This window comes from Piliocolobus tephrosceles, chromosome 11, assembly GCF_002776525.5.
Source record: "Piliocolobus tephrosceles isolate RC106 chromosome 11, ASM277652v3, whole genome shotgun sequence".
NCBI classification, from domain to species: Eukaryota; Metazoa; Chordata; class Mammalia; order Primates; family Cercopithecidae; genus Piliocolobus; species Piliocolobus tephrosceles.
Window position 1 is genome coordinate 3,142,628 of NC_045444.1, and position 10,252 is coordinate 3,152,879.

Sequence of the window (10,252 nt, forward strand, 5' to 3'; positions counted from 1 at the left end):
GGAAGGAGGGAAGGAAGGGAGAGAGAAAGAAAGAAAGAGAAAAAAATTTTTTAATTAAGGAGGTTGAGATGGGAGATTTTTCTAAATTATCATGCACCAATGCATCATGGGGTCCAACCACGGGGGAGGTAGCAGGCAGGGTCAGAGAAGATGTGACGACAGGGGCGGAGGTCACAGTGATGGGCTTTAAGGACGCACACAGAGACCATGGGCGAGGAATGCAGACCGCCGGTGGGATCTGGAGAAGGCGAGAGAATGGATTTTCTTGCGAAGACTCCAGAGGGAACGCAGCCCTGCAGACGCCTTGCACTCAGCCAAGTGAGATCCTTGTTGGCTTCTCACCTTCAGAGCAGTAAGAGAATCCAATTGTGCTGGTTAAGCTGCCAAGTTTGTGGTCATTTGTGACAGTAGCAATAGGAAATTGGCACTCTTAGTGAGTAATTAAAGAGTTCTCCTGTCACATCTGCAGGCCACCAGGGTGTGGCCTAACATGAATTTTTGTCCCCTCCCATTGCTGATGTCATACAAGCCTGGCTGTGGGTCCCCCAGACTCTGCTCCTGTTATGCTCCCACCTCACTCTTCCCTGATTTCTTCTCCTGGCATTTCAGCCTCCTGGACCCCAGTATCTTCTTCAGACTGAGGATTTGACTTCTGCTTGGTCTCATAGGGTGAGCCCTTGCCCCTGCATCTCCTTTAGTTCTAACACACCACCCACTTCAGATAAGCCCCTGACACCCCTGCCTTGGGAGTCCTGCTCCCTCTTCAGGTGGCTCGGCCAGTGTCTGCTGCTTTCTCTCCAGGCCCTACCAGATCCAGCCTCGAGCACAGCTGAGAAGTCAGGGCGCCTGGCCTCACCTTTCTGGACACCCCTCACAGTGCACTGTCCAGTATGCTAGCCACTACCCCATGAGACTAGGATGAGACTAAGTAAATTTAAATTTAAATTAATGAAAAGTGAACATGCGGTTACCAAGTCATACTAGCCGTATGCCAAGTGCTTCGAGGCCATATGGGGCTAGTGACGACTGTATTGGATGACACTGACATGAACATTTCCATCACTGCAGAAAGTTCCATCCGACAGCTGTGCTCTAAGGCATTCTTCCATCCTTTTAATGCTCTTACAGCCCCGCCCAACTTAGAGAAAGGAGCTCCCATGTGCAGTTCCATGTGGGCGTGAGGAAGCTGTAATCCTTGCATTCTCTCTCCTTGGAGCACGTCGTGTATTTTACGCCTCCTCTCTGTCTAGGGAATGGCTATTTCTGGCCCATAACAAAGAAAGGGTCATCAGCGGGACACAGCCATGAGCCTCGGCATTTATTTCTTCCTCTCTGGGGTGCCTTCCCCTACTACAGAGATTTGAAAGCTTGAACTACATTTCCCACAGTCCTTTGCAGTTAGGGTCCTGGTTACAAAATCAGTTCTGCCAAAGTGAAGCACTTACATGATGTTAGAAGACAGAAGGCAAACAGGAAAGACCAGTGTCCAGCCTCCTGCTCCAGTTGCAGCAGTGGCTGGATTCAGCATCCCTGTGGCCAGCCATCAGCTTCCTGTGTCAAAAGGCAACTGTCTCTACGACTGAGGATTTAGGCCCATGGGCACTGGCAGCTCCCTAATCCCAGCTTCCCAATTCCCCGGGTCACAGCTATGATGGTGTGTTCCTGGAGTTAATTTCCTGTTCCTCAGTATTCTGGTAGTCATTCCTGGAGACCCAGACTAAAATTGAGCCATCAGCCTCTTCAGATGATTTTGTAAATCTTTAAGTACCTGTATTAAATCCCTTCCTGCTTAAAGTACCTGGCATGGTTTCTGTTCCCTACACTCAACCTGGACTAGCAAGGAGTCAGTAACAGCTGGAGCAGGTAAATCCTAAGTCAGAGCAACTGTCTGGGCATCTCTAAAATATAAATAGCCCCATGGTCTAAACAACTTGTCCTGGAAGTAGAAATCTTCAACCTCAATCACCACCGTTCTACAGAGCTGGACCAAGAGACACCTGCCTTCATTTTATGTGATGATCTTTATACACCAGCTGCTCAGAATTCTTGAATTCCGGAACAAAGGGTTTAAGGAGCCTAGATAATTTCAAACTGGCTAAAACAATAGTTTTTTTTTTTTTTTTTTTTTTTTTAAGGCTGGTTTCCTAAAAAGCAGAGTAACAAGGTGAAATGTTATGTCCAAAGTGTGATTGAATTGTCAAAGGTACGCAAAATCAGCCACATAAAATTGCAAAACACAAGTCGTGTTATATTTGTTCTGAGGAAGTGAAAAAAAGAATTTTTTCCATCAAGCTAGGAAAATGACAAAAATAACAACACTAAGAATGCCACAGCAATAAGACAGTGAGCATCATGGTCCCATGTGTCTCCTGCCACCTCCACTCAGCAGCATCCTACTGTCCTGTCCTCAAAGTCAAGTGCTCGGGTTCATGCGTGCACAGCATTGCTTCTCTTGATTCATGGGCACCTTACTCTCCACCCATGGTTCAATAATTCCAGCACAGCAAACTGTGGCGTCTTCCCAAGGAGTAGCAATTATTTGATATTATATCCCAAGAAGCTCATTTTTATCTCCTTGGCAATCTCCTCATAGCAAAGACTTGCCAAGAACAGAGCCTGTGCCCATCTGTCTCTGTCACTTGTTTACCAAATATTTATTGGGCACTGTTATGGATTGAGTGTTGTCCTTCCTTCAAAAAAGATATGTTGAAGTCCTAACTGAACAATACCTTAGAATGGGACCTTATTTGGAAATAGGGTCATTGCAGATATAATTAGTTAAGATGAGGCCATAATCTTAAGGTGGGCCCTTCATACAGTATGGTGTCCTTTGAAGGAGATTGCTATGCAAAGACAGGCACACAGGGAGAATGCCGGACAAATATGTAGGCAGAGATTGGAGTGATGCCACTGCGAGCCAAGGAAGGCCAAAGATTGCCGGCCACACCAGAAGCTGGAAGAGGCAAGGGAGGATTCCTCAAAAGGTTTCAGAGGGAGTGGGGCCCTGCTAGCACCTTGATTTCGGACCTTTTTTGCCTTCAGAACTGCAATAGAGTACATTTCTATTGTTTTCAGCCACCTAGTTGATGGCACTTTCTTGCAGCAGCCCTAGGAACTAACACAGGCACCGACTCTGCACCAAGCAGGATTCTGGAAGCTGAGGTTACAGGGGAGAAAGAAACAGGTATGTCTCTATCTGAATAGCTCACAGCCTCTCCCAGCGTACCCATCCCTCTCAGACGTCCTTCCCCCATCATCCTGCAGCCTCCTTTCTCAACCTCTGGGGAACAACTGGACTGGCGTTATCAGTGCCTCTGGGTTACGAAACCAATGAACAAGCTAATCAATCATGGCCAGCCGGCACTGTTGATTTGGGACCTTGGCCACAGCACCTGGCTCTTTAGTTAAGAGCATGACATTTTAGTTGTGCTTTGATTCTAACCAAGGCAGCTGATTTATATATGGGGAAACTGAGGCCTGGGGAACGGAAGAGATGCCTAAGGTTGGGGTAGTTCATGCTAGACCCAGATCTAGTGCTGAAGTCCACAGATGCCCAGTCTCCATGTCCTGCCCCCTCTGAGGCCCAGCTAGAACCAGAAGCAAAACCTCCCTCTTCCCAGGAAGCATTGGTCCTGGGTCAGTAGCTCAGTCTCCAGAGGATCCGTCTCTCAGAGCTGTGTCTCACCTGTGACAAGCCCCATCTTGTTTCCATGTACCCTGTCCTGTCCCCACTAGCCCCTGAAGCAGCCCCAAATGCATTGGTTTTCTCTGATCAATCACTGTGGGACCTCTGGGACTTCCATATGCTGAGCCAGGCCAGTCCCACCAGATGTAAGAGCTTGGGAGCTGGACTCCCAGGCCTGCATCAGGCACAGCACACAGTTGCATACTTGGGTGACGAGTGCCTTTGTTTATGACTCCTCTAACCTGGTATGAACACCTGCATACAATACGTCAGTGTTTCTTGGCTAGGATGAGGTCACAGGCCCTGTAAAAATCTCATGAAGTTATAAATCTTCCATAAAACTTGCCATTCAGATTTACACAGAAAACTTTAAACAATTCTTCAGGGGGCTCACGGGCCACCAAAGCCCGTCTGGGTCCTGAGAGGCCCATAGACTCCAGATTAAAACTCCAGGCAAAAGGTACACAGGTTTGTGCATATAGATGCAAGCAATACCTGCCAACAGCTACATTCGTGTGTAAATGGTGTGGCGTGCATTTTAGGTGATTTATTTTGTTTGAATACCTGATGTCAAATATATGTAAGGTGATGTCAGTTGAGTAGAGTGGAAGAACAGACTTTGGAGTTCCACAGGTCTCTGTTAAATTTCTACTTTGCTACTATCCTAGCTGCATGACTTTGGGTATGTGAATTTGCTTCTCTCAGCCTCAGTATCTTCATGTGTAAAATGTGGATATGCATGAAGCTATGAATCTAAAATATCTAGTAAAATTGTAGCTGGCACTTTGAAATTTACCTAAAAAATTATTACATAGCAATCCCTTTTCTCCCTCTTTATTGCTTCCTCTCTGTCTATATATGATATACCATGTCTATCTTAAAAGATATTTATCCAAATGTTACCAGAGCAGGGGCTTGGATAGATGATTTAATGTATTTTTTATATTCAACAGATAACATTTATTCTTTTGGTATACAAAAGAAAACAACAAATATTTTTAAAAATTAAATGCCTACTACAGTATTTTTTACAGAATAATTGATCAATAAGTAACACTTACTGATACCTTTATGTGTAACATAAAGGATGTTCCATATCACATATAATACAGCATTACAGAATCACTGGTGTTCATCTGATACAATTTGGATGTTGGTGCCCTCCAGATTTCATGCTGAGATGTCCTCCTTGGTGTTGGAGATGGAACCTGGTGGGAGGTGTTTGGGTCATGGGGGTGGATCTCTCAGGGCTTGGTGCTGTCCTTGAGATAGTGAGTGAGTTCTCAGGAGACCCCATTGTTTAAAGGGTGTGGCACCTCCTGCTCTGGTCATGTGACCTGCCTGCTCCCACTTCACCTTCCTCCATGAGCAAAAGCTCCCTGAGTCCTCCCCAGAAGCCAAGCACATGCCGGCGCCATACTTCCTGTACAGCCTGCAGAAGCATAAGCCAATTAAACCTCTTTTCTTTGTAAATTACCCAGCCTCAGGTATTTCTTTATAGCAGTGCAAGAACAGCTTAACCTACCACCCGTCTGTAAAGCATTTGTGGAGTACGTACGACATGCACAGGCCATGACATAGGTGACCTATGACACCCAGGGGCCAGGGGTTGCAGAGAGGAAGAGACTTGGCTTGTGCCCTCTGGAAGCTGGTCCTGAGTGGGGAGTGGAGGCCTTGTACCATTTCAGCTGGTCGCAAAGTTTTGAGGGGAGTTTTCCAAGGAGGAGATAAAACGGTAGAGGAGCTGCTATGGGGAGAAGGTGCCAAGCGGACGTGGAGAATGGAGAGGGGCCAGGAGCAAGCGAAACCATCCAAGTTGGGGACCCAGTGGATTGTGAGGAAGTGTGGCAGATGGCCATGAGTGGACTCAGTGGATTGTGAGGAAGTGTGGCAGACGGCCACAAGTGTCAGGCCAATGCGTGTAGACTTCCTGTGGTGGAAGACAGGCGTCCCTGTGCTGCCTCTTGAGCAAAGAAGTGGCCTGATCAGAGTTTCAGTTTTTGTTTTCAGTTAGGACCAAGTAGCAGAAACTGGACTGCAGTGCCTCAACTAAATAGGAATTTTATTGTTTGTTTGTTTGTTTGTTGTTTCATAGACCATGGAATCTGTGAAAGGAGGTAGAAAGTCCAGATCTGGCCCAGCACAGTGGCTCATGCCTGTAATACCAGCACTTTGGGAGGCTGAGGCAGGTGGATCACCTGAAGTCAGGAGTTTGAGACCAGCCTGACCAACATGGCGAAACCCTATCTCTACTAAAAATACAAAAATTAGCCGGGTGTGGTGCATGCACTGTAGTCCCAGCTACTTGGGAGGCTGAGACAGGAGAATTGGTTGAACCTGGGAGACAGAGGTTGCAGTGAGCCGAGATTGTGCCACTGCACTCCAGCATGGGTGACAGAGCAAGAAAAAAAAAAAAGAATGAATAAATATGCAGGACCCTCCAAAGGGAGGGCTCTGAGGATTCCATGATGTTCGCAGGGAGGGGGCAGGTGTCATGGGGTCTGTTTATGATGAGTAACCCAGGCAAGAAATGCCTTTGGCCCTCCCACAAGCTCCAGATGCTGAGATGGCCTCCTATCCCACCCAACCCTGGGTCGGGGAGTTGGGTGATCTGCACACATCTGGAATTGGAATGTGGTAGTACTCTGCACCGGCTGCTGGCAAGGATGCCCACTGACTGTGGGACTGGAGGAAGGAGGTCCAGGCATCTGGATTTTCCATCAGGAAAGGCCAGGTTATGCTACAGTAACAAACAATCCCATTATATAGGTGGCTTACAACATCAAGGGTTTGTTTCTGGTTGCATCTGCTCCTGAGTCACTTGGGAACCCAAGCTGATAAAGAAGCCACCGTCTCAAACATCACTGCTCATGGTGGCAGATGGGAAGAGAGACTGAGAGTGAGGGAAGGGGCTCCCAGCAGCAAATAAGGGTTCCAGCCCCAAGCGACACACCTGACTCCCACAGACAACTCAGCAGGCAGAACGGTTTGTATGGACCGGCCCAACTACCAGCGACATACAGTCCTCATAAGCGAAGAGCTGAAGTCAGGGTGCTTGAGGAACCTAGCTAGAGAAAACTGGAAGCTTCCGAAATCGTGTCTGTGAATATGAGCCTCTCACCTCCCGCAGCAGCCGGCAGTCTGTGCCCCACTCCTGACTGGCCGTGGCTTCCCGGGTCCTGGGGAGGTTGCCCTGGGGTCATCCCACAGCAGATCTGTCTCTCAGGCTGAGGAAGGGATGCTGAGACACGGACCCTGGGGAAACTATTTTTCCTCTATGGGGCCCAGTGATTTCACTACAAGGGGTAGGTCTCAGACAACTGAAAATAGACATCCACCAGACATTCATAGCAGTACTATTCATAATAGTCAAAAGGTGGAAATGATCCAAATGTCCACCAACAGACAAATGGAGAAGTAAAATGTATTTTATCCATACAATGGAATATTATTCAGCCATAAAAAGGAGCAAACATGCTACGTGTGATGAACCTTGAAAACATGGTGCTGACTGGAGGAAGCCACTCACAAAGGGTACATGCCGTATATTCTACTCACATGAGTACCCATGCCAGGGGAAGCTAGAGAGATGGAAAGGAGGTTAGTGGTTGTCAGGGGCAACCGTCAGACAGCACCAACCCACAGGATGCTCCAGGACCATGGAAGTGCTTTATGTCTGTGCTGTCTAATAGGGGAGTTATTGAACACTAGAAATGTTGTTAGTGGGCTGTGGAACTGAACTTTTAATTGCATTCAGTCATAATTCATTTAAGTATAAATCATCACTTGTGGCTCGTGGCTGGTTACCTCACTGGGCAGCACAGCTCTACGGGATCTAGGTCAGCCTTCTTAAAAAGATTGAAGAGGTTGGGTGCAGTGGCTCACACCTGTAATCCCAGCACTTTGCAAGGCCGAGACAGGTGGATCACGAGGTCAGGAGTTCGAGACCAGCCTGGCCAACATGGTGAAAACCTGTCTCTACTAAAAATACAAAAATTAGCTGGGCGTGGTGGCGGGTGCCTGTAATCCCAGCTACTTGGGAGGCTGAGGCAGAGAATTGCTTGAACCTGGGAGGCGGAGGTTGCAGTGAGCTGAGATTACGCCACTGCACTCCAGCCTGACGACAGAGCAAGACTCTATCTCAAAAAAAAAAAAGAGTCTGTTCAGCAAAATGAGTTCTTAATCATTTATACTGTTTTGTTTTGTTTTGTTTGAAGCCACAATTGATTCAGCACCCACCCTGTGCCAATCACTGTACAGGGCGCTGGGACCTGGGGATGACTAAGAGGATTTCTGCCCAAGTCCTTGGTTGGAATACTTACAGGGACTGACTCTCCTGGCCAAGGAGGGATGGGGAACAGAAGGCCTGGAGCCGAGCCCTGACCCCGAGTGGGTGCCGGGTTCCTTGGGTGGATGCAGGGAGAAGGCGTCTGCTCGGGTCCAGAAGCACGCACACGTGAAACCACAGGGTGGGCTTGGGCACAAAGGAGAGTGGAGGAGCCCAGTATGCCTGAGGCCAGGGAGGGTCTGGCAGCAGGAGGAGGGTGGCAGGAGGCAGCCCCCGGAGGGCCCAAAAGTCTGATTGTGTTTGGCTCCTGAGGAGCTTGAGCACTGTCCTATGGGTGGCATGGAGTCCCGGAGTGTATGTGGAGGGCAAATGGGCAGGGCAAATAGGCAAGGTAGGAGGTTGTGGGTACCAGGTTGAGCACAGGAGAGAGGCCCAGGTTGGGACTAATCTGGGTGCCAACAGCGGGCATAGCAAAGCAGAGGGCAGTCAATGCAACAGGGGCTCCTGACAGATAACTGCCTCGCAGACGTGCCTCCCCGCAGCAGAGGAAAGGAGAGACAGACCTCAGTGGTGTCAGAGGAGGACACGCAAGGCTGGAATGAGGTCCCCCCACCATGGGCGTGGAACTCTTGAGCCCCGACACCCCTGTGGGCAGCCTTTGCTTGTTAGGCAGGGGCCTTGGGAGGAGGTGCAGACCCAGCTTCGGGGATGGGCTCTGGCCCAGAAGAAACAGATGCCCACCTTCCCAGGCCTGTTTTTCATTCTGGTGCCACCATAAATTGCCTGGAGCAGCCCCCGCCCTCCCCCGGCCCCTGTTTTGCAGTCGGGGAGTATCAGTCATGATAAGACATTACTTAAAGCAGTGGTGACAGGGCCTAATCAGTCTTGTGAAATATAGACTTCTCCCCACACTGTGGGCAGGGCCAACATTAATACACATTTATGCAAAGCAAGAGCTGTAGCTGTCGGGGGCTAATCTTTACAAGTATGATAAATGATGTTTATTTTCAATGATGGAACGAAACACCCCAGCCGACAGTAATTGTAATAAAAAGGACAGATCAACTTCTATAAAGTGATTGAATTACCCAAGGATTGCATTAATGTCCACACTCCGGTGTGTCACCAGCTTCCTTGAGGTTCTGAGGACAACGTGCAGGACAATTTCCCCTTCAAGTCACCACCTGCCCTTCACCCGGGCTCCTGGGGCAGAGGTGGCTACAGCTGGGAGTGAAGCTATTGGCGGACTCCAGCCCAGACTGTTTTCATCTTGTGTAGAAGGAACCCAGGCTGGGCGGCCGGAAGTGGCCAGGCAGTAGGTGGGAGGGTGAAGGGCGGCAGAGGAGGACCCTGCCTCCACCAGCCTTTTGGAGCAGAAAATACACTCTTATGTCTAATTCTCCCCATAATGCTGAAGGCTAGCACCTATTATTATTCTGTTTTTGCAGGTCAGGAAGTGGAGGCTCAGAAAGGTTAAGTGGCTTGGCCAAGGTGACATAGCTAGTGTGTGTCCAAAATGAGATTCACTCCCAGAAGCATTTAACAGGATGCTATGGAAGTGCCTGAGGGGACCCCTGGCTCCCAGCTCTTCCTCTGATGGTGACCAGGTGCCTGCCCAGCCCTGACAGTGGCCTGGAGGACCTGAGTACCAGGTGCCTCACTGTGGAGGCCTGCAGAGGTCTGGGTACCAGGAGGCCTGGCCCAGAGACTCTGGGCGTCCCCTTCCAACCCCACAGGCCAGCACCATGTGCCGGGTGATGTGCCTGGCCTTGGCAGGCAGATGGACCTGGGTTTGAGTCTGTCTCTTGAGCCATTGGTCTCCTGATCTGTAAAATCAGGGTCAGAGAAGCAACTATCTCACACAGGTGACGGCTGATCAGTTTAGGAGGGTCCACGCGGGTCTCAGCGGGATCCTCCGCAGGCTCAGACAGTTCTGGGAGGTGCAGTCGCCTTGTGGAGGTGAGGGGTGTCAGTGGGCCTGAGCTAAGGAGATGACACTGGGAACTATAATATGATCCCCACAGAAACCAGGGAGAGCTTCTTAGAAAGTAAATGGGCTCTTGTCGCTCACTCGCCTAAAGCTGAAAGCCCTCCAATGTCTCCTGTTGTGTTCAGGATAAGATCCCAGCTTCTTAACCACACAAATTTGTCCCAGCGTGCATGCAACTTTGTTGGACCTATGAAAATGGCAAATAAGAGCTTCTATTTGTAGAGCCTCATTCTGGGTACCCCTCACTGCAGCCCTTTCCAGATAGGGGAACCGATACTTGGAGAGATGG